At 40.3% G+C, this 25,647-nt stretch overlaps 1 protein-coding gene across 2 annotated transcripts in view; it reads right to left on the bottom strand.

Annotated features, from left to right (window-relative positions):
• The window catches only part of NAPEPLD (N-acyl phosphatidylethanolamine phospholipase D), an 84,577-nt gene that overhangs the window by 57,878 nt on the left and 1,052 nt on the right, over positions 1-25,647 (bottom strand). Inside the window, exon 2 of one of the 2 annotated variants that reach the window (XM_082473583.1) lies at positions 21,451-21,585. The exons of the other annotated variant lie outside the window; for it this stretch is intronic. The gene's annotated coding sequence lies outside the window, so the exon portion shown is untranslated. The remainder of the gene's footprint in view (positions 1-21,450; positions 21,586-25,647) is intronic. 2 annotated transcript variants of the gene reach the window in all.

The following is a 25,647-nucleotide window of genomic DNA, read 5'->3' as shown; positions in this document are numbered from 1 at the left end:
TAAGTGCTTTAATATGTATTAACCTATTTAATTCTTCCAACAGCACTGAAAGGTAAGCTGGTGAAACAAAAGTGTATTCAAACCAGGCAGGCTGTCTGGAGTGTGTGTTCTTACCCAACACACTATACAAAGAAAACAGAAGCTACTCATAATCCGAATGGACTCAGAGGACACCTTTAACATGTTACACTTCAAGAAACAATTTTCAAAATTCACCAGAAGTTGTATCTTGTGATTCAAGAAGCAAGAGAGATATTAAACAATGCATCAACATCAATAACATTTATTAGTTCTTTTATATGGCACTGCTCCAAACTTTAACATTTTCTCTCACAAGCAAAATGATACCATAAAAACTAACCTTTTGTCAATTATTTTATTTCTTAATGCATTTGATCAATTATATTGAGCATCAGTGACTAAGGGGAAAAGTCTGAATGAAGAGGGAGATAAAGTAAGGAAAACAGGAGCTTCCCTGGTGGCACAGTAGTTAAGAAACGACCTGCCAATGCAGAGGACACGGGTTCAAGCCCTGGTCTGGGAAGATCCCACATGCCGCAGAGCAGATAAGCCCGTGCGCCACAACTACTGAGCCTGCGCTCCAGAGCCCACGAGCCACAACTACTGAAGCCTGTGCGCCTAGAACCCGTGCTCCGCAACAAGAGAAGCCACCGCAATGAGAAACCCACACACTGCAAGGAAGAGTAGCCCCAGCTCGCCACAACTAGAGAAAGCCCGCACACAGCAATGAAGACCCAATGCAGCCAAAAATAAATTAATTAATTAATTTTTTAAAAAAGAGAGAGAGGAAAACAGCAGTGCCTGACTACAGTTTTAAATTAGCCTCTTCTGGACTAGATTACTCTTCCATGGACTCTTGCAATGGTTCTCTCCCTGGTCTACCAGCACCCACTCTGGCATGCTTCAATCCATTTTCCACAGCAGCTAGAGTTTCCTTGTAAAACACAGATTTGGCCTGCTACCTCTTAGAATGAAGACAAGCTCCTTACCTGGTTCACCAGACCCTGCAAACCTCACTCGCAAAAGCGTTCACAGGCTTCCGCAGGTGCCTAAGACTCCCAGGTCCTCTCCCTCCCAGTAGCCCCTGCTGCGCCCTCTGCCTGCATCACGTCCATAATACTGCTTCTCCTTCCTCAGCTCAGAGGACCATACCTCAGAGGAGCCTTTCCTGACCTCCCTGAATAGGCCAGATTCCCGTCCATTGAGTACTTATGGCACTGTCCACCTCTCCTTCTTAGCATGTCACAATCCCAGTTTTAAACTGGTGCATTTGACCATTTATTGGGTATCTGTCTCCCTGACTGGAGTGTGAACTCTGTGAGAACAAGCTCCGTGTCACCAATAGATCCCCAAGGTCTAGCATGGCACCTGGCACAGAGTAGGCACCCAAAAAGTTAGTAAATGAATGACTAAACAAATATTTACTGAAAAGTTTACTTCCTATTTTTATAAGTTGCTATGTGAAATACTGTGTAATTGAAGTGATAACTTTAAGTTATATAACATTAAGAAAAAACAGTATGATACAGAGTGAACACTAAACTGATTTTACTGTCCAATAGTGAGCAGAAAATTAATCCAACAGGAAGGGATTCAGCTCTGTGGGATGGAGCCTCAAGGAACAGAGGTGATACAGGGTTTTAAAGCCAAATGCACAATGGTCCATGATCTAATGCGCTTGCTGATTGGTTGAATTCAGGAAGTACAAATTAATTCAGACAGTACAATTAAGTCACAGACAAAAACTGACTGTTTCACCATCAGGGCACTTTGCTGCTGGTTGCAACCAGTATTCTTAGAAAAGCTATTCCAGTTCTTTCTTCTGGAGTCCTGACTGCTGGCTACCTTGAAATTTCTCTTGCCCTCCAAAACGCAGAGTTCTGCAGATCCTCACTTCGGGGACTCACCCAGAAAGACTGTCTTTTCTTTTACCTGGTTGGTACATTGGTTTGCATTCATCTCTAAAACAAGGCCGATGATATCTTTCTCAAAGGATTCTCATACAGATTATTAAGATAACTCAAGGAAGGAAGATAGTAAGTGTGTAATCTACTACTTAATAAAGACCACTTAGATGTTATTGAAAATGGTGTTAGTGGAATCCGCCTGCCAATGCAGGGGACACGGGTTCATGCCCCGGTCCGGGAAGATCCCACACGCCGCGGAGCAGCTGGGCCCGTGAGCCACAACTACTGAGCCTGCGCGTTTGGAGCCCGTGCTCCGCAATGGGAGAGGCTGCGACAGTGAGAGGCCTGCGCACCACGATGAAGAGTGGCCCCCGCTCGCCGCAACTGGAGAGAGCCCTCGCACAGAAACGAAGACCCAACACAGCCAAAAATAAATAAATTAATTAATTAATTAAAAAAAAAGAAAAGAAAATGGTGTTAGTGATTCAAATGATACAACTGTTTTTGTTTAAGGACCAGTATGCCAAGCCCCACTAAATTTTGCTGTGCTAGTAAAGACTATCTCCATTTCTATATTGGTCTTCTAAAGGAGAACAGGAAAGACATCTTATGGAGAATCTCCCTGAACAAGTTTTTCTTCAATATATTGTTGACGAAAAAATTAATAGTCAATGTAAGAAAGAAACAGAAAATTTTATTTGAGCCAACCTGAAGATTATAACCCAGGAGATAGTCTTCCAGAAAGCTCTGAGGACTGTTCCAAACAGGTAAGTATGGGAAGATGCAAGAAACTGTGTTCTTAAAATTCTCTCCTGAAAATATTTAACTATTTGAGGGCCAATCTGCCAGTTCTTCCGGAGCCCAAAATGCTTCACCCTGATCTTTGCCCTGAATTCCTTTCAGGGTGTATTGTAGGTCAGCAACTACAGTAGCTAATGACTTGATCCTTGTAGAACTGGATGGTGGGCTATGCTCTTTATTTTACAATACCCCCTCTTTCAGTCTTAATTTCAACCTAGGTTTCAGACCCATTTCATGACCAGTTTGTCGCACGGTGCTAGGAACGCTCATTCTCAGGTCAGGCGAGGATTTCGTTGATAGGCTACTCAATGTGCTATTACTGCACTAGGCCCTGTTAACTGTAGCGAAAAGCCTCTGGGCCACCTGTCTCACTAGTCTGTCATGGTCCAGGAAATAGTTTCTTCTTGTTGCTTCTTCCCATATCTAGAGTTACACTATTATAATTATCGATCTTATAGAACTATATATTTGGTCAATCATTTCAAATCACTTAGTCATCATTATTTTTAAGAAGAAGCTGGTCATACATTTGGTAATGCAAGAAAAAACAATCTTGTAAAATAGGCAGAAAACAAGTAATATAGCTAGTAACATTAATAAGGTCATAAGTAATGTTATCCCCTAAGGAGTTACATGGCTGGCACCAGAAGAAAAATAGATCGTCATGGTTGAGCAGGTATTTCTGCCCTGGGGGAGGTCTGGTTATTGCATAATGCAGATGCACAATGCACACCAGAGGGGCAGGAGGAGGCCCAAATGGGCAGAGAAACATTTTATGTTTAAATTTTTCTTGTCTTAAAATATGAACTTCATTTCATCGATATTAAATGAACTCATGCCTTCAGTACCATAAAATTCAAGGCCGAGGTTGTTCTGGGAAATTTCTTAGAGGTCTTGCGGAAGTAAAGCCTTAGAATAGTGGAGGCCATGAAGCATAGAATTCAGTCAGAGCTTTAGGTTCTTTTCAGCATCTCACCTCTATTTCTTAGAAGCTGTGTGACCCTAGCTTCTCAGAGCCTCAATTTTCTCATCTGTAAGGTGATCATATTAACTGATCACCAGGTTATTTTAAGGACTAAAAGAGAAAGTTTTCATGGGAAACTTAACTCCCATATAAACTGAGTAATCATTATATGTGTATACAATAATATCACTTTTATATACAATAATAATAACTGGGCCTAGTTCTCCATAGAAATACGACCATATTACCCCATCTATTGGCAGTAAGTTAGTCATATGCACCTAATAAATTGAAACCAAGTTCCCTTACCAAATTTATGGTTAATCTCTCTATCTAAAAGTTTATGTCCCCTCTGACCTCAATCCTGTGCTAACTGAACACTAATCAACCAGAGTCGGATGACTATAATGAATGATGTTATAGACAACAGCAATTTACATACTAATAATATCTACAATACATCGTATTATAGATATCATCATTAACGTACAAACTCAGATTGTTCCTCCAGGGCAAGATGAGCTAACAGACCCTGGAGCTGTGGACCACCTGGCCAGAGGCTCATAAACCAGAGACACGCTGACTCCCAAAACTACAATTAAGAAATGTCACAGATACGTCACAAGACAATGATTAATCCCAGGCTTTGTTCTTCCCCTATAAAAGAACCCCTAACTCAAAGACCAAGTTGGAATGGATATGAGGCTTGTTTCCCACTCTGTTGCTTGGCACCCTGCAATAAATCCTACTTGGCTGCAAACTCCTGCTGTCAGAGTTTAGCTTTCTGTGCCATGGGCACATGAGCCCTTTCGCTCAGTTACAAAAGCTCAACATACTAAAGAGTTATGGGACCCCAAACACAAATGTAGAAAGACGACCAAATGACCATTATGGGGTTTAAAACCTTAACATTGGCATATGTTTGAAGATAATGTCATATCTCTAGTCAACCAGAGAGGAGTACATTAATACAATGCATAAATGCAATGTCCCCACCTGATTAAAGGCATTATATTATTGGTACCTCAATGATATTCTAAATGAAAATTTTAAAGAAAAATATATAAGATTTGATGTGAGATAAGCAGAAGTAAGCTGTCTGAAAACAAAATAAACATGTTAAATTTAGTCCTACATGATACTGGCTTTAAAGAAAAGTCTCCAGGTAGAGTTGCAGATGAGAAAGCATCCACCTTCCCTGTGTGTACATATGTTACCAAACCAAACTTGGGTCTGCTCACCCACTGTGCAGCAAAGCCAATTTACTCATGCAAGGTTGTGATGAAGGAAAGTACAGCACTTATGTGCAGGGCACCAAACACGGAATACGGGCAGCTCATGTTCGAAAGACCCGAACTTCTTGATGGCTTTCAGGGAAAGTTTTTTAAAGGCAACATTTGGGGTGAGGGCTGAAGGGTGCATGACTTTCTTCTGATTGGTTGGTGGTGAGGTAACAGGGTGATGTTTCAGAAATCTTAATCATCAGCCTCTGGTTCCAGCCAATCTGGGGTCTAAGTGCTTGTGGTTAGCATGTAGTCACCATCCTCCACCTGGATGAAGTGGGGCTCTTAGTTCCTGCAGAACAACTCAAAGATTTCTGTCAGATTGTTCTGTATACCCTTGAGGAGGAACGAGGACTCTGTTTTATCACTGAACCATTGCCATTACTTTTCTTGTTTAACTGCTTTGTTTCTGCATTCCCTCACTTCCCTAATTAGTAACTGCTTGAGCCTGCTCTTTGGAACTCAGGGAAGGCCTAGGAGACTAAAACCTTTTTCTACGAGCAAGAAATGGGGGACGTGGAGGGCCTTTTGTATCCGGGAGGGCTCTACAACGTTCTGCTCAGTTTCAATCCTCCCCCCTTCTTTGATATTCCTCAATCCTGAAGGGAACAGGGGCAGGACAAGACACGGAATAACATTTCGAATAGAGAGGTTAATCATAAACTCAGCATGGGAACTTGATTTAAGGGGGGCTCGGTTTCCTATATATGTATGTTATTTATCTATATACATGTGCATACATATAGCATATGTTTTCCCAAAGAAATTTCCATTTATTTGCTGCAAATAAGTAAATCATTTTATTTGTCGTTCCCCTCATTTTATTTTCAAGGTGGAGAAAGGATTTCATGAATTATTCAAACTGTCTTTTTATGGCTGAGAAAGGTCCTGCTACCTTAGAAGCAGCCTGATCTGAGACACTTAAAAATAGGCCTACTTTTTGTGTGACTTTTAAAGTTCTTGGTAGCTAATGTCCAGAAGCAAAAACTGTGTGTAGACATTGCAGCCTGATCCTTCCTGAAGGAAAATCCTAAATCACCAATTTCAAAAGCCTTAGATTTGCTAATAAGGAACATTGAAATCTGCAGCCATTATGTTTTACTTTAAGCAGATTTCCTTACAATTCAAAAGTACAAAGAATCAATCTCAATGCCCTGAAGGCTCTTCAGGCTATTGCTCAGCTATTAATCATGGGAAAAAAAAAAAAACTATTTTCAGCTTAATTGGTTGGAAGACAACCTATAGATATAAAAAATGCAATTTACGGCCCACTAATGAACAGCTATTTAAGAAATGCTCACATTGAAAACACTATTTATGTACATTATAAGAAATGTATAAAGCAGAATACTGCTTAATTCACATAAAATCTTTCTGGTCTTATTTGCTTGCTCTGTTTTTTCAGTTCCTATCTGCTGCTTCAATGAGTGAAAAGAACCTCTAGGCAGAAGCCATTGAAATACTCTTTTAACTCTGAGTATTTTCATTATATATTGCTGGCTGAATCATAAATGCTGATGCTGGCAAAGTAGTCACAGTAGAACAAAGGGGATTTTTAGGTGCTTCATCTTCTCAACACCACTTTATTACTATTGTTATAAAGCTTTGGACAATCAGTTACGGTTTGACTGCCTGTTTAGCCAGCTTTTGTTATATTTTGTTATAGCTCAAAAATCAGTTGAGAAACTCTCTATCAAGGGTTAGAATGATAGAATTTCAGATTCAGAAGAGATCCTAAATCAGTAAAGGTCCTATTAGAAAACAGAATTCCATGCAAAGGGTTTAACTGAAGATAATTTAATGGCAAGATGATTTATAGGGATGTGGGCAAGGTTAAGGGATCCAAAAAGGGATGAGGAACTGAAGCGGGAGATAGATGGGCCCCAGGCTGAGCAGCTGGAGTTTGTCCCCTGAGGACAGAAACTCCAAGATGAAGAGAAGGAGGAGCTAAGCTCTGCCCAGATAAGAGACCACATATTTCTCATTCGTGAGGTCAAGGAGACCTTCCCGACTACACATGCACAGAAAGGCTCCTCAGAGGTCAAAAGGGAAGGGGCGTCACCCCATAGTAAGGGATGTCAACCTACCCATAGGCCTCTTCACTAGAATCCATCTTGGCTAAGAAATGCACGTGCGCACCCACACCCCCCCCCCCCCCCCCCCCCCACACACACACACGGGAGGATCCTGAGATAAACCAAATACGGACTCAGAACCAGGCAAAGCAAGATGATTGGCCAAAGGAAACCTGGAAGAAATGCCCCATATAAGTGATTCAAATTACCACGAGGGCACGACTTTCTCTCTGAGCCTGCCCGTGTGTGCCTATTCACACGTACTCTTTTCCCCCCTAATAAACACTTTACTTGTTTCACTACTTTCCGTCCTTGTGGGAATTCATTTCTACAAAGCCAAAGGGCCAGGGGCCTTGTCACTGGTCCCTTGTGGTCTAGTGGCTAGGATTCAGCACTCTCACTGCCACGGCCTGACTTCAATCTCTGGCTGGGAACCGAAATCCTGCTTCAAGCCGCTGCAGGCCAAGCCACCCAAGATCAGAACCACCCAGGACTAACAGTGGGGTTGTTACTACTTTGACCGAACAGGGCAAGGGCAGAAGACAGTGTCATGAGTGCTGGGAGGGTTGGAACTGTGGAGGGAGGGAGCTGCAGTCCTACCCAGAGGAAGACAGAACCACTGCTGGAACTGAAATGCTGAGGCAGGGAAGCAGCAGGAGGAAGGACCTCCATCTCCCGCTCTCCATCCCCTGGCAGTGCCTCCTACTGGATGAACCCCAAGGGAAGCCAAAGGCGGGGAGCCTAGATGATGATTTCTGTAAGGCTCAGCTCCCGCTTGGGTACAGAGATCAGGGTAGAGAGCGACAGAATGGAGGAAGCGGAGGAGCAGAGAACAGCCCAACAACCCCTCAGAAGCCCGCAGGCCTAGTGATCCTCAGACACGTGCAGGCAGCAAAGCATGTGCAGATCAGCTTAGTCCTCACACAATAACTTGAGTCTAGCTAACTTTAACTGCACGCCTACCACAAGCCAAGCCCTGCTAAAAGCGGGTAAATTGGGAGATGCCTAAAGCATCTCCAAATTCAATTCAACAGAATCCTATATAATTGTATATTTACCATTACAATTTAAAATTGTATATTAAAAGACCTTTTAAAAATTCAAGACCTTTATGCAGTGCTATAGAATGATCTGAGATATATTGTTTTCAAACACAGGAGCACAATGTTGTATGTAATATGCTGCCATTTATATTCTTAAAAGGGAGAAAAAAGAATAGAGTCTAAATACATGTTTGCTTGTACAGTTGAACAACACAGGTTACTACACGACAATCAAAGATGCTGTGAGGGGTGGCAGGGAGTGCAGAGGACTGACTCTAGGTTATACTGGGGTTTTCAACTGCATGGAGGGTCGACGCTCCAACCCCTGTGCTGTTCAAGGGTCAACTGAATATACTAGTCAGTCTCTCAAAGGAGTCATGAGGAAGTGGTAATGTCGATTGTCTCTATGGAAAGGAAATCGGTGGCCAAAAGAGAGGGTAAAAAGGCATATTGTTTACTTTCTTGAGCCTTTTGAATTTTGAACCATGTGAATATATTATCAATTTAAAAAAATAATGAGGGCTTCCCTGGTGGCGCAGTGGTTGAGAATCTGCCTGCCAATGCAGGGCACACAGGTTCGAGCTCTGGTCGGGGAAGATCCCACATGCCGCGGAGCAACTAAGCCCATGCGCCACAACTACTGAGCCTGCGCGTCTGGAGCCTGTGCTCCACAACAGAGGCCGCGATAGTGAGAGGCCCGCGCACCACGATGAAGAGTGGCCCCCACTTGCCGCAACTAGAGAAAGCCCTCGCACAGAAATGAAGACCCAACACAGCCATAAATAAATAAATAAATACATATTAAAAAAAAATAATGAAAAGTAAAAATTTTTAAGTCAACATACAATGGTAACTGCACAGGGTGCATGGCACCCACAGGAGGGATCTATAGGCTGGTCTGGGGGTGGGGATGGGGTCAGGCCAGGCCTCCTAGAGAACGTGATGCCTGAACTTAACACTGAAAGAAGGCAGAGACTGGCAGGAGGGGAAGGCGCTGAGGCAGCTGAGATGGTTTAAGCAAGAGCACAGAGGAAACGTGGGAGAAGCTTTGCATGACTGGAGCCAAAAGCTGCAGTGGAAAGTGACAGCAGAGGGGGCAGGAGAGCTGGCAGGGCCAGACTGTGGGAGCCTTGTGGACCCTGCTATAAAGTTTGGATTTCATCCTGAAAACGAAGAGTCATTGCACCAACTTACATTCCCACCAACAGTGTAGGAGGGTTCCCTTTTCTCCACACACTCCCCAGCATTTATTTGTAGACTTTTTAATGATGGCCATTCTGACCGGTGTGAGGTGGTACCTCATTGTAGTTTTGATTTGCATTTCTTTAACAATTAGTGATGTTGAGCATCTTTTCATGTGCCTACTGGCCAGCTGAATGTCTTCTTTGGAGAAATGTCTGTTAAGGTCTTCTGCCCATTTTTGGATTGGGTTGTTTGTTTTTTTGATATTGAGATGCATAAGCTGTTTGTATATTTTGGAGATTAATCCCTTGTCGGTCCCATCACTTGCAAATATTTTCTCCCATTCCATAGCTTGTCTTTCCATTTTGTTTATTGTTTCCTTTGCTGTGCAAAAACTTGTAAGTTTGATTAGGTCCCATTTGTTTTTTTAAGTTGGTGCAGTCACTATGGAAAACAGTATGGAGGTTTCTCAGAAAACTAAAAATACAATTACCATATGATCCAGCAATCCCACTCCTGGGCACACACACCTGGACAAAACTGTAATTCAAAAAGATACACACACCCCTATGTTCATAGCACTACTATTCACAATAGCCAAAACATGGAAACAACCTAAATGTCCATCGACAGATGGATAAAGAAGATGGGGTACATATCTACAATGGAATATTACTCAGTCACAAAAAAGAACGAAATAATGCCATTTGCAGCAACATGGATGGACCTAGAGATTATCATACTAAGTGAAGTAAGTCAGAGAGACAAAGACAGATACCATATGATATCACTTATATGTGGAATCTAAAATACGGCAAAAATGAACCTATCTACAAAACAGAAACAGACTCATAGACACAGAAATCAGACTTGTGGTTGCTAAAGGGGAGGCAGGGAGGGAGAGGGATGGACTGAGAGTTTGGGTTGCAAACTATTACATTTAGAATGCAAACTATTACATTTAGAATGGATAAAACAACAAGGTCCTACTGTATAGCACAGGGAACTATATCCAATCTCCTGGGATTAACCATAGTGGAAAAGAATGTAAAAAAAAGAAAGTATACGTGTGTACATCTGAGTCGCTTTGCTGTACAGCAGAGATTGGCACAGCACTGTAAATCAACTCTACTTCAATTAAAAAAAAGAGTCATTGTATACTCTGGGCTTAAGGATGGCTTTGAGGGAGGTGAAACTGCAGATACAGAAGCTATTGTTCCAGTCCTTGAAACACGGGTACACTTTATTCCATCAGGTGACCCTAGAACAACTAGGCCAGCAAGAAATCCAAAAACAAAATCATCTCGAATTACAAAGATGATGTGGCATATATATATACAATGTAATATACTCAGCCACAAAAAAGAATGAAATATGGCCATTTGCAGCAATATGGATGGACTGAGAGAAAAATCACACTAAGGGAAGTGAGTCAGATAAAGACAAATATATGATAATCACTTACATATGATATCACTTATATGTGGAATCTAAAAAGTAACACAAATGAATCTGTATACAAAACAGAAACAGACTCACATAGAAAACAAACTTATGGTTACCAAAGGGGAAAGGGATGGGGTGAGGGATAATTAGGGGTATAGGATTAACAGACACACACCGCTATATATAAAACAGATGAACAACAAGGATTTACTATATAGGACAGGGACCTATATTCAATATCTTGTAATAACCTATAATGGAAAAGAATCTGAAATATATATACACAACCGAATCACTTTGTTGTACACCTGAAACCAACACAATACTGTAAATCAACTGTACTTTAATTTTAAAAAATCATCTCCAATCAATTTCCCTTCTTAGTCATGGTGAGATCCATGTTTAACACATTATAGGTGTTCAATACAATATCACATATTGACTAATGGTAGTTTATAAGACTAACAGTATTTTAAGATTTATATCTAGTTTTGACATTAACTCAAAGAAGTTCATGTATTTAAACTTTTACTTATATTTGGTCCAAGATGATTTAATAAGTTAGTAGGTTGAGAGACAAGGAAAACCTAGGAGGAGGAAAGCATGGGTTTTAGAGTCAGAAAGCCCTAGATTAGGTTCCCAGTTCAGACTTCCATTCATTTTGTGCCTTGGCAAGTGGCCTAATCCCCTTGAACCTCAGTTTTTTCATCTCTCTAATGTGAATAAAGAAACACCACCACTTGCCATTCTATTTTCTACCCCCCCCCCACCTTCTTCCTCATGAGGCAAGAATGTAAATTAATGAAGCCTAGTTTTCTGAGTGCTTCCACTTAGAAACACATAAAGGAGCACCACACAACTTCCAAGGCATGGTCCAAGGTACAATGTATGCATTACATCCACTGCCAGCTACACTCATCTTGAAGACAGACACCAAAGTCACACATTCATTCGTCTATTCAACAACTTATGAGCTCCCCCATGGTACCGGACATGGTGCTACTGTTGGGGATGCAGAGGTGGGTGAAACAGGCACGGCCCCCACCCTCACAGAGATCATGGCTAACAGGGAAGCAGGTAAAATTAATCAACCCACAAACAAATATAAAGTCGCTATTTGTGAAAAGTGCAGTGAAGGAAAAGAGGATGTACGTGAGACAGTAAGGAATGTCATTTCTATGGCAAGCATCTTGGGGCAAGTTTTCTAGAAGGAGAACCTGAAGTGGGGACACTTGTGCAAGTGATTGATTCAGATAGTGCTCCCTGGAGAGGTCTCTAAGGGACTGACAGCAGCAGAGTGAGGGCGGGGGGAGAATCTGGGTAAAGATGGGTTTCAGGAGACCTCTAGCCTCAGCCTGATCCTACCAGGGGCTCTGAAGTTTCCTTTCAGGACCAAATTTGTCTCACCCAGAGGCAAGAGGACTGAGCTGTTTTACCCCCATATCACTTAATAGTTGGTTAAGGCCGCCCTCTTCGGGGAGAATAACCGCCTAGGCGTCTTTCAGCCAGGCAGTTCCCATCAGCCAAAGGCAATTCTCTACAGAAAGGTGCAGGTGTGAGCAGTTAGCAGCAGCCACACCTGTAGTGGCTAAGGAACGTTCACTACCTGGGTGCAGGTGATGAGGCGGGGCTTCAATAGCATCTGCTACAGAGCGTCTGCGGAGGCTTCTCTAAAGAAGTGACTTTTGAGCTAAGACTTGAAGGACGAGTGAGAATTAGCCAAAAAAGTGTATTCCAGGCTCAAGAGATGACATGTGCCTAACGAAAAACAAAAAGATCAGCAGGGCTGGAGAATTGTGCTGTAGAGGAAAGTGGATCAAGATTATTTTGCGGAGAATCCGAGTCATTTTGGATTTTATCCTAAGAACAATGAAAAACCATTGAAAGGCTTTAAGTGGGGAAGAGACATAGTCCTCCTCCCCACCCCCCAGTATGTTCATAGCTCCTTGGACTGGTCAGGAAAGAGTGAGAAGAGGGAAAGGGAAGATGCTGGGAAACTAGATAGGAGGCTGGTTTATACTCATCTGGGCTCTGAGGGATGGTGGTTTCAACTAGGGTGGAATGGGGACTGAAAGGAAAAAATGGATTCAGGATATATTTTGAACGTAGAACCAACAGAATTCGGTAATGAACTGTCTGCAATGGGGAAAGTTTTATATCTTGATGAAAGATCAAAATAAGAATTTATATTTATACTATTTCCCCTCTTTTGTCTATAGTATGCAAAACACAGGCTCAGAGCCTGGTGTTAGGGGGTGTTTTTTTTCCTGCCTTCCCCTGTTAGCTGATAGGGCATACTGAAAGAGACTGACAATAAAGCAAGGTAACGAAATAGCCACTCTGCAACAGCTAACCAAATATCTGGAGATTAAGTTGTGTATGAGTTTTCTATAGCGGCACAACAAGTTAACACAAATTTAGGGGCTTATAACAACATCTATCTATGATCTCACAGGGTCCATGGGTTATGAGGCCGAGCATGGCTTACCTGTGCTCTCTGCTCCAGGGTCTCACAAGACTACAATCAACACGTCAGTCAGAGCTGGGGTCTCATCTGGGGCTTGGGGTCCTCTTCGAAGTACACATGGTTGTTGGAAGAATTCATTTCCTTGCGGCTGTAGAACTCCTGACATCTTACTTCTTCAAGGCCGGCAGAGGAATGGCTTACCTCTATACCCTTTTAAAGGGCTCACCTGATTAGGTGAAGTCCCCCCAGGGCTAATTAATTTAAACTCAACTGATTAGGTGCTTTAATTCCATCTGAAAAAACTACCTTCACCTTTGCCATATAATGTAACCTAATTACAGGAATGAGATTCCATGGGGAGGAGATTATATAAGGGCACGGGTCACTGTGGGTCATCTTAGAATTCTGCCCACTGCACACTGAGACTCAAAAGAGATCAATAGAAAAGAGTTTGATGCCAGTTTATGGATTTTGTAGGAATTAAAAAAAATACTTTTATCATTAAATTCTACTTCAGGATTAGCACTCTGTATACAAATTTGGTGAAATCAGCCAGGGTTAAGAAGAGAGGGGTGCATACAGGAGATCCAGGTAGATAGATCCAACTGACTTGACTAGCTTCTCTCCCTGGAAATCTAAATGACTGAATTGGCAGATCATCATTCCTATAGTTTCTGAATTGCCTATTCTTTTCTCATATACCAGATAACTGAGCAAATGTTGAAAATAGGTTCAATTCTTACTTCTGTAAGAATCTTACACCCATGTCTGAAGGATAGCATCTTGTGACTCAGGTGATTTCATACTCTTGTAAATTTGTTTTGAGATCTTTATAGATTTCCCCACATTAAATTAGATCCTAGACTTTGTCTTCTTCATCCCCTCTCTACCAAGCCTGTTGGAGTCTTCTCGTGAAGATTTAGCAAGTTTAAGTCTATCCTAAAGGTAACCACTGGAGTGATTTAGAGCAGAATATTTGTCTAGAAGGCACTGTAGGTCTTCACGACAGGAAATACAGTCTCTAGGAAGGTTTGTGGAGTGAATAGAGCCCAGGGGCAGAAACTTTCGGTACATATCAATCCAGTGTGAGTCAAGGAGCACTGAGTGGATAATCAATGGAGAAGAACAAGATGAGGAGGCAGTTCATGATTTAAGAGTCCCAGAAAGACCACTGCGTGTGCAAAGATCATCGCAATTTGGGGTCATCTAGACCAGGAGGAAATGAAGGTGAGGAAGACAGAAAATCAAATTTTGCTAGCATCATAAATGCTGGACTTAGTCTCCTATAGAAGAGAAATGGTGGCCTGAATGGAGGTAAGTGGGAGTTCAGATTTTTCAGAAATTACTTTCCTTCTACTATACTTGATTACAATTGATTCCTAGCTAATAAACACAAACCAGAAGTTTGAGGAATGTGAAGTTGTTTGTATAAAGTGCCCTACATTTTCTTCTGCCTCTGCCCTCAAGGACAAACCAGGTAACCTATAAGTATTATACACACAGGCATGTATACACACATTCACTCAAACTCAGAAGCATTCAAAACGTAGAAAAGTGCATAAGAAGGATTTTGACAATAGTTATGTGGGGGCCATGAGCTACATTCCCAGGGATTGATTGTGGCCTGTTCCCATGGTGATTATACATTCAACTCGGGACTTCCTTCCCACTCAGTGTAACCTCCATTAAGAAACAAAAACCAAAAGGAAATAAAGCCATAGCACTTCAATGAGTCCAGACTGGGCACAAAGACTGCCAGCATCACACAGCCAGACTCAGGGAGCTGCTCAAACTGCCACATTACACATCTCATAGCACACTAATCGCTCCTTCCTCATTAGGGGGCCATTGTAGAAAAGGCTGGATCAGGAAAGCTTTATGAAACATGCAAAGATTTTTTGCTCCAATTCATTTGCAGTTCCCTTTATTACCTTATTAGTTATGCCCAGATGAACAATTCTAAATTTCCTTTCCTATGTCAATTTGTAAGAACCTCTGTGACTAATACATCTGTGCGTGTGTGTGTTTGAATGTGTGATTGTGATACATGATGATTAGTAGATAGAAGCAGTACTCTTCCCACACGGTTCCTCACGCACAATACAAATTTTCTTTTGGAAATGTAACCTCATTTTTTCCCTTTAATTCAACTTTTTATTTTGAGATACTTGTAGATTCACATGCAGTTGTAAGAAATAATACAGAGAGATCTCACGTACCCTTCATCTATCTGTCCAATGGTAACATCTTTCATAACTGCAATACAATATCACACCCTGGAAATTGACATTGATGTAATTAACTGACCTTCTTATTTCACCAGTTTTACATGCATTCATTTGTGTGTACTTAATTCTATAAAATGTTATCACATGTGTAGATTCATGTAACCATCATCATTTCAAGATAGAGAACAGTTTCATCATGTCTGGGATCTCTCATGCTACCCTTTCACAGCCATACTCACCTCTTCTTCTCCCTGTCCTTCTCCCCTCCCTGCCTCCACCCCTGGCAATCACTAATCTCCTCTCCATCTCTATAACTGTGTCATTTCAAGAATGTTTTATAAATGAGATCATATAGGACATAACCTTTTAAGATTGGCGTAATTCTCTTGAGGTCATCCATATTGCACTTATCAAGAGTTCTTTCCTTTTTAGTGCTGAGTAATAGTCCATAGTATGGATGTACCACAGTTGGTTTAACCATTTATCTATTGAAGGACATTGGGATTGTTTTCAGTTTGGGGCCATCATGAATAAAGTTGTTACTAATATTCATGCAGATGTTTTCATCTCTCTGGGATAAATGCATAAGAGTACAATCACTGGATTGTATAGTAAGCACATATTTAATTTTATTTGTTTTAAAACCTGCTAGACTAGGGATTTTCCTGGTAGCACAGTGGTTAAGAATCTGCCTGCCAATGCAGGGGACACAGGTTCGATCCCTGGTCCAGGAAGATCCCACATGCTACGGAGCAACTAAGCCTTTGCTCCATAACTACTGAGCCTGTGCTCTAGAGCCCACTTGCCACAACTACTGAAGCCCACACACCTAGAGCCCGTGCTCCACAACAGGAGAAGCCACCGCAATGAGAAGCCCGCACACTGCAATGAAGAGTAGCCCCTGCTCGCTGAAACTGGAGAAAGCCCATGCACAGCAACAAAGACCCAACAGAGCCAAAAATAAATAAATTAATTAATTAAACAAACAAACAAAAAACAACCTGCCAGGCTATTTTTCAGAGTGACTGTACCACTCTGAAATTTTAGATTCCCACCAACAATGCATGAGAGATCCTGTTTTCTCTGCATCCTCACCAGCATATGGTATTATTAGTATTTTTGATATCTCGTGTTTTTTTAAATTAATTAATTTATTTTAAATTTTATTTTTGGCTGCGTTGGGTCTTCATTGCTGTGCACGGGCTTTCTCTAGTTGCAGTGAGCGGGGGCTACTCTTCATTGCAGTGTGCGGGCTTCTCATTGCAGTGGCTTCTCTTGTTTTGGAGCACAGGCTCTAGGCGTGCGGGCTTCAGTGGTTGTGTGTGGCTCGCGGGCTCTGGAGCACAGGCTCAGTAGCTGTGGCGCACGGGCTTAGTTGCTCCGTGGCATGTGGGATCTTCCCGGACCGGGGCTTGAACCCATGTCCCCTGCTTTGGCAGGCAGATTCTTAACCACTGCACCACAAGGGAAGCCTGATATCTCGTGGTTTTAACTTGTATTTCTCTAATGGCTAATGATGTTGAATATCTTTTCATGTGCTTATTTGCCATCTGTATTTCCTCTTCAGTGAAATGTCTGTTCCTGTCTTTTGCCCATTTTCTGATTGGATTGTTTATTCTTTACTGTTTTGAGCATTATTTACATATCCTAAACACAAGTCATTCATTAGATGTGTGGCTTGCAAACATTTTCTCCCAGTCTGTAGCTTGTCTTTTTACTCTCTAATAGTATCTTTCATCAAGCAAAAGTTTTAAATTTTGCTACATCCCAAAGATTTTATGTTATGTGTTCTTCTAAAATTTTATAGTTTTACGTTTAAGACTATGATTCATTTTGAGTTAATTTTTGTATAAGGTGTGAGGTTTATGCAGAGGCTCATTGAGGGGGAGGGGGCAGGGGATGCTGGGAGTATCCAACTGCTCCAGTACCATTTGTGGGAAAAGGTATCCTTCCACCATTGCATTACTTTTGCATCTTTGCCAAAAATTAGTTGGGCAGATGCGTGTGGGCCTATTTCTGGTTTGAGATAATCACAAAAGATGCAGATGAAAATGACAAAGCTTCAAGAGCCTAGAGAGATGCTAATAAATGTGGAAGACAGATAAAGTATTGTAATTCAGCATAAAGATAACTGTTATCCCCAGTAAAGAATCCACTGATTGGAATGTCAGATGATGTAATCAAAGAGAATTTTCCTAAATGAAGGAAGAAGTGAATCTGCAGATTGAAAGAATATATTGTGTTCCCTGAAATTCTGACAAAAATCACTGAATACACGGGAATTCCCTTGCAGCCCGGTGGTTAGGACTCCGTGCTTTCACTGCGGAGGTCCCGGGTTCAATCCCTGGTCAGGGGAACTAAGATCCCGCAAGCCGTGTGGTGTGCCCACACCCCACCAAAAAAATCACTGAACACAAAACTACACAATATTAATATATATCCTTAGTTAAGTTATTAGACTTCAAGAATAAAATAATTTTTTAGGTTTTCAAACAGACAAAGCAAGCCATATTTAAAAGTGGTAAAAAAGATATGGTTAGCCTCAGACTTCTCCAAAGCAACATTCAATTCAAGAAAATAACAGGGCTATGTTTATAAAATTCTGAGAAAATGAAAATGTGACCCAAGAATATTAAGCCCAGATAAAATATTAGTCAAGGATAAAACCAAAAGCAGACATTCTCAAACATGAAAGACTTAAAGGAATATGATATCCATAATGAAACTTGCAAAACAACAAAAATAGCGACAACTGTTTGACAATGAAATTCGGTCAATTAAAAGATTAATCAATATAAGAACTCAGGTTTAGAAAAGCCAAATAAAAGGACTGGTGATAAACATTGATCCATTTAAATATTATGACCATACCAAACAATTATGGGAATTATAGTTACAGAAGAGAGTATGAATGGTATAAATTTGAGTAATGCAAAAGTAATAATAATAGGGCTTCCCTGGTGGCGCAGTGGTTGAGAATCCGCCTGCCAATGCAGGGGACACGGGTTCGATCCCTGGTCTGGGAAGATCCCACATGCCGCGGAGCAACTAAGCCCGTGTGCCACAACTACTGAGCCTGTGCTCTAGAGCCTGCAAGCCACAACTACTGAGCCTGTGTGCCACAACTACTGAAGCCTGTGCACCCTAGAGTCCATGCTCCACATCAAGAGAAGCCACCGCAATGAGAAGCCCGTGCACCGCAACGAAGAGTAGCCCCCGGTCTCCGCAACTAGAGAAAGCCCGTGTGCAGCAACGAAGACTCAATGCAGCCAAAAATAAATAAATAAATAAATAAATAAATTAATTAATTAATTAATTTTAAAAAGTAATAATAATATAACTAACAAAAATCAGGAGGTAGAGGAATGAGGTCAGAGGAAATGTAAGATTTCACGTGTCTTTATCTTTCAAACCTGGAAGTCAAGAGCTACTGTTTAGATCGAAACATGTATATTTAAATTTTTAGAAAGGATTTTTAAAAATACATATTTTGTTTTAAATAAGAGCTCTGAACCTCTAAAGAAGTAGCTTTTGGAAAATATCTCTTATGGTAAAGAAATATTTGAAGTTCAACAATTTCTTCAGTTTCACTTTAGTTTTTTTTTTCTATTAAACTAAAGTAAAATTAAATGCTACTACTAATAATACTGAATCCATTTTAATCCTAATACTACTTAATAAATATTAAATGTATTGCTTATTTATACTGAGACTGATTAATACAAATCTGAAACTTTGTCATCAGTCTAGTTCCTGCCGTATTCAAATGGGGTAATTTAAAGAGGGTTTAAGACTATTTACAAAGGTAGGGGCAGGGTTTAGAGAAACCAACAAGGGAGGGTACAGTGTTCCAGAACCAGCAACAGCAGAGGCCTGTATCCACTTAGTCTCAAAGGTGGAAGAGAAGGAAAGGCCACTAGAATGCAGAGAGGGCAGCTGCATGAAGAAGGCTGGGCCCTTGAAGAGATGCATCAACGCCCATCGAGGAAGCTGAGGGATCAATGCTCCCACCTCGCTTCTCCAGGCTTCAGTGTCCTGCTGGTGACTTTCATTGGCTAAACCCACTAAAATCCTGATGAATCACGCAATCTATGCAGGTCAGCCCCCCTAAAGCCCAGAATAGAGGGGGGAAAAGTGGGGATTGGGGATAAAAGGAAGATATGCAGATACTTTTTAATAAACATAGCATCTATTGTATCACCCCATTCTCTTAAAAATATCAGTTGAGTATTCAATCAATATAGCTATCTATCCGTACATCCATTCATCCGTTCTACCTTTCCAGTCATATATATGCCTAGAAAGAGACCTGGAATGTTACCCTAATGTTAATGGTGATAATATTTGGATGGTACGATTTGGAGTATTTTTAAAAATTGAGATGTAATTTATATAACATAGAATTTACTCTTTTAAAATGTTATACTCAATAGTTTTTAGTATTCATAAGGTTATACAACAATCACCACTATCTAATTCCAGAAAATTTTCATCATCCTTAAAGAAACCCCATATCCATTAACAGTCATTCCTCATTCCTCCCTGACCCAGCCACTAGCAACCACTAATCTACTTTGTCTCTATGGATTTCCTATTCTGGATATTTCATACAAATAGAACATATAATATGTGGCCTTTTGTGACCAACTTCTCTCATAGCATGTTTTCAAACTTCGTCTGTGTTGTGACTTGTAACAATATTTAATTACTTTTTGTCACTAAATAATATTCCATTGTATAGCTACTCCTCATTTTGTTTATCCACTCATCAGATAATGGACATTTGGGTTGTTTTCACTTTTTGGCTATTATGAATAATGCTGTTATGAACATGAGGGTATAATTTTTTGTGTGGACATGTTTTCATTTCTTAGGTATACACCTAGGAGTGGAATTGCTGGGTCAAATGGTAACTCTATGTTTAACTTTTTGAGGAACTGCCACACTGTTTTTCACAGCAACTGCTGTGAAAAACATTTTACATTCCCACAATCAGCATTGAAGGTTACAATTTCTCCACATTTCACCAACACTTGTTACTCTCTGTCTTTTTCATTACAGCCATCTTAGTGTATGTGAAATAGTACCTTATTATAGCTTTGATTTGCATTTTCCTGATGGCTAATGATGTTTAACATCTTCTTATGGGTTTATTGGCCATTTACATATCTTTTTATTTGGAAAAAATATCTATTCAAATCCTTTGTCCAACTTTTGGTAACAATTTTGAAATATAATCACATGTTATGTAACTCACCCACTTAAAGTATACAGTTCAATGGCTTTCAGTATATTCATAAAGTTGGGCCACCATCACCACTAACTCCAAAACATTTTAATTACCTCAAAAAAAGAAACCCCATACACTTTGCTGTCAACCTGCAGTCTTACCATTTCCCCCAACCCTACACAACCACCAATCTACTTTGTTTCTCTACATATTTGCCTATTCTAGACATTTCTAATAATGGAATAATAGAATGTATGGTCTTTCATATAATCATTGAGTATACTTCTTTCATATAATCAAGGAATATACTTCTTTCACATAATGTTTTCAAGGTTCATCCATGTCATAGAACATATAAGTCCTTCATTCATTTTACTGCTGAATAATATTCTGTTTCATGGATATAACAAGTTTTACTCATCCATTCATCACTTGATAAACACGTGGGTTGCTTCCACCTTTTGGCTATTACGACCTATGCCTCTATGGACATCAGTATACAAGTGGACATATGTTTTCACATCTCAGGTATATACTTAGGAGTGGAATTGCTGGGTCAAATGGTAACTCTATGTTTAACTTTTTGAGGAACCATCAGATTGTTTTCCAAAGTGGCTGTACCACTTTACATTTCCACCAGCAGCACATAAGGGTTCCCATTTCTCCACATCCTCACCACTAATTGCTATTGCCTCTTTTATAAATTTTAGCCATCCTAGTGGAGGTGAAATGGTATCTCATTGGGATTTTGAGTTTGACTTTGATTTCTGAGGGAGTGTAGGGGAGGTGCAGAAATGACTTACAGCAGAAGTGGCCATTGGAGAGCCTAGGAGTATTGGAGGCACTGAACTCCCAGTGGTGGCAGTGTCGTAGGCATCCTGGCCTTCTTTGGTTCCTGCTCATTTTCAGAGCTTACTTCTCCAGTCTCTCCATTGATTCTATGAAGCGCAAAAGTTTTTATTTGATGAAGTCCAATTTATCTGGTTTTTTTTTTTCCTTTGGTTGCTTGTGTTTCAGGTGTCGTATCTAAGGAAACAACGCATAATCCAAGATCATGATGATTTACATCTATGTTTTCCTCTAAGAGTTTTATAGGTTTGGTTCCTTCATTTACATCTTTAATCCATTTTGAGTTAATTTTTATATATCATATGAGGTAGGAGATCCAACCTTATTCTTCTGCATGGGTGTCTAATTGTCTCAGCACTATTCATTGAAAAGACTATTCTTTCTCCACTGAATTGTTTTGACACCCTTGTCAAAAGTCATTTGCCCATAAATGTGAGGGTTTATCTCTGGATTCTCAATTTTATTCCATTGATTGTCTTTTCTTATGCTAGTACCACACTGCTTGATTACTGTTGCTTTGTAGCAAGTTTTGAAACGGGGATATGTGAATCTTTTAATTTCATTCTTTTTTTTCCCATGATTGTCTTGGCTATTCTGGGTCCTTTGAGTTTCCATATGAATTTGAGGATCAGGTTCTAAAGTATACAAAGAATCTAGCTGAGATTCCGATAGAGAGTGCACAGAATCTGTAGATCAATCTGGGGAATATTGCCATTTAACAATACTAAGTCTCCTGATACATGAACATAGGATGTCTTCCCATTTATATAGATCTTCTTTAATTTCTTTAAATAATGTTTTGTAGTTTTCAGAGTATAAGTTTGCACTACTTTTACTAATTTTTTCCTAAATAATTTATTCCTTGACTCTATTATAAGTGGAATTATTTTCTTAATTTCATTTTCAAGCTGTTCTTCATTTTTGAAGGATCATTTTACTAGATATAGAATTCTTGACTGACAGTCTTTTCCTTTCAGGACTTTGAATATGTTATCTCAGTGACTTTTGTCCTCCATGGTTTCTGATGAAAAATTAGCTATTAACCTTATTGGATCAAGTGTATGTGACAAATTGCTTTTCACTTGTTGCTTTTAAGATTTTCTCTTTCTGTAGTTTTATTATTATGATGTCTTGGTGTGGATCTCTTTGAGTTTATTCTGCTTGGAATTTGTTCAGATGTTTAGACATGTAGATTAGTATTTTTCATCATATTTGGGTGTTTTGGATCATTATTTCTTCAAAGATTCTTTCTCTCCCTATCTCTCTGTCCTTTCCTTCTGGAACTCCCATTATGTGTATGTTGGAATGTTTCAAGGTATCCCAGAGGATTCTGAGGCTCTGTTCGTTTTCCTTCATTCTTTTTTCTTTTAAACCCACCGACTGTTAATCTCAGTTGATCTATCTTCACATTTTCTGGTTCTTTCTTCTACCTGTTCTTATCTGCTGTTGAGCCCTTTTAGTGAATTTTTCATTTCATTTATTGTACTTTTTAATTCTAGGATTTTGATTAAAAAATAATTACTATCTCTTTATTGATATCCTGTATTTGATGAGACATAATTCTCATACCTTCCTTTACTTTTTTAGACATTGTTTCCTTTAGTTTTGTGAACATTTTAAAAACAGCTTATTTTTAAAAGTTTTTGTCTTTTAAGTCCAATGTCTTAGCTTCCACAGGGACATTTTCTATTGATTTCTTTTCCTGTGCATGACCATATTTTCTTAGTTCTTTGAATGTCTTGTAATTTTTTTGTTAAGAACTGGACATTTAAAATAATATAATGTGTCAATTCTGAATATCAGATTCCACCCCCTCCCAGACTTTGATGTTGCTGTTTGCTTTTGCTTGTTTAGTGACTTTTCTAAGTGAATTCCTTAAAGTCATGTGTTATCACTGAAGTCTCTGCTCAACTAGCTTAATGGTCAGCTAATGATTAACAGATACTTCCATAAATGCCTAGAACTAATGAACTTCCCAGTTGTTGTTGAGGAGCTCTGGGTATGGTATACCTTCAACGCTTAGCCAGACAGTTGACAACTGTGCCTTAGCCTTCACCTCCTGCTTGCACAGAGCCTCAAGGTCAGTGCAGTGGGAGGGTTTAGGGTCTTCTCTGGTCTTTCCTGGGCATGTGTACAGCCCTGGGTATGCACACAGCCATATACATGTGCATGGCCTTCCAGATTCCCAGGAATACGTCTGGGCTTTTCAAAGTCTCTATACCTCAGAGATATCACAGGTTCAGTTCCAGACCACCACAATAAAGTGAATATTGCAATAAAGTGAGTCACATGAATTTTTCAGTTTCTCACTGCATATAAAAGTTACATTTATACTATACTATAGTCTATTAAGTGTGCAGTAGCATTATGTCTAATAAAACAATGTACAGACCTTCATTTAAAAGCTATCTCTTGCTAAAAATTGCTACCCATCATGTGGGCCTTAGTAACATTCAAGATCACTGACATCACAGATTCATCATAACAAATATAATAATAATGAAAAAAGTTTGGAATATTGTCAGAATTACCAAAATGTGACACAGAGACATGGAGTGAGCAAATGCTGTTGGGAAAATGGTTCCAATAAGGTTGCCACAAAACTTCAATTTGTAAAAGTCAGAATATCTGTGAAGCACAAAAAAGCAAAGTGCAGTAAAACGAGGTATCCTGTATAGACAGCTCAGGCCCTAGCTTTTCCTTTTTTTAAACTAATTTATTTATTTATGGCTGTGTTGGGTCTTCGTTTCTGTGCGAGGGCTTTTCTCTCTAGTTGCGGCAAGTGGGGGCCACTCTTCATCGCGGTGCGCGGGCCTCTCACTATCGCGGCCTCTCTTGTTGCAAAGCACAGCCTCCAGACGCGCAGGCTCAGTAGTTGTGGCTCACGGGCCTAGTTGCTCCGCAGCATGTGGGATCTTCCCAAACCAGGGCTCGAACCTGTGTCCCCTGCATTGGCAGGCAGACTCTCAACCACTGTGCCACCAGGGAAGCCTCCTAGCGTTTCCTTTTAAGCTTCCTGGTTTGCCTATTGTTTGCCCTTTACTGTAATCGACTACCCCCAGGCAGCCACCCAAAGTTAGATAACTGCCTCTAAGTATTTTTGACAAACATCCCCAGAAAAAGGTTTTTTGCTTTGAGTCAGGTCAAATAAAGGCAAACTTGCAAGTGAGATCATCCAGGGAAGCATGAGACAGGTCAAATAATTTCAATTCTCTGGATTTGAGGCCTTGAAGGAACTCCAACCCAATTTTGCCCCCTCTGGTGGCTGCCAGGCTGCTGATTTTCATCTTGGTTGTGGGAGCCTCGTTTTCAAGGCTGCCATGGAGTTAGAAGGAAGGGGTTAAGGATAGAGTTAAACACTGTAAGTTTAAACACTGTAAAGTTAAAGCACTACAAAGCTCCCTTTGCCTATTGCAATTTAGGTGTTTTTATTGGGGGGGGGAAAAAAAGAGCTCCCCAGATTACTGCAAGACTTGTTTAATTTCCAGAGTTTTGAAAATGTTGATTCTGGCCATTTTTATTTTTTATTTATTTTGGCCACGCCACATGGCACGTGGGATCTTCATTCCCTGACCATGGATCGAACCCATGTCCCTTGCAGTGGAAGCATGGAGTCTTAACCACTGGACCGCCAGGGAAGTCCCAGATTCTGGCCATTTTTAAAACCAGTTTTCTCATTTATTTTATGAAAAGAAGGGAGGATTTTCAGAGGTTTTATTCTGTCATTTTCCCTGACGTCTTAAACTAAGTTTGAACTAAGATGTGCTAAAATTTCCCAGATGCTTCCTGTGATTATACCTAAATATTTTTGTATATATGTATGATGTTTGTATTTCTTTATTAATGTTAACACACATTTGTTTTAGAAACATGAAGGGATAACCTTGGTTGTCCTTATTATATAATAGATCCTGTGGGCTGAACTTGTGGTTCATAGCAGAAGGGAGATGTGGAGAGAGATGAGTCTGGAAAGATAAGTAGGAGTCAGCTCATGGAGGGACCTATCTTCCATACTAAGGAGGCTTCACTTTATCCTGACCAAGGGAAATTACTGGGGGGTTCTTCATAATGGTACTATCATACTAAAAGTTGCATTCTAAAAAGATCCCTTGGGCCAAAAACTATGACAGTGGGGCTGGAGTAGATTCAAG

The sequence above is a fragment of the Balaenoptera physalus genome (genome assembly GCF_965194825.1).
Source record: "Balaenoptera physalus genome assembly, chromosome: 8".
NCBI classification, from domain to species: Eukaryota; Metazoa; Chordata; class Mammalia; order Artiodactyla; family Balaenopteridae; genus Balaenoptera; species Balaenoptera physalus.
The sequence above is the reverse complement of the archived record's forward strand: the minus strand, read 5'-3'. Positions and strand labels throughout refer to the sequence as shown.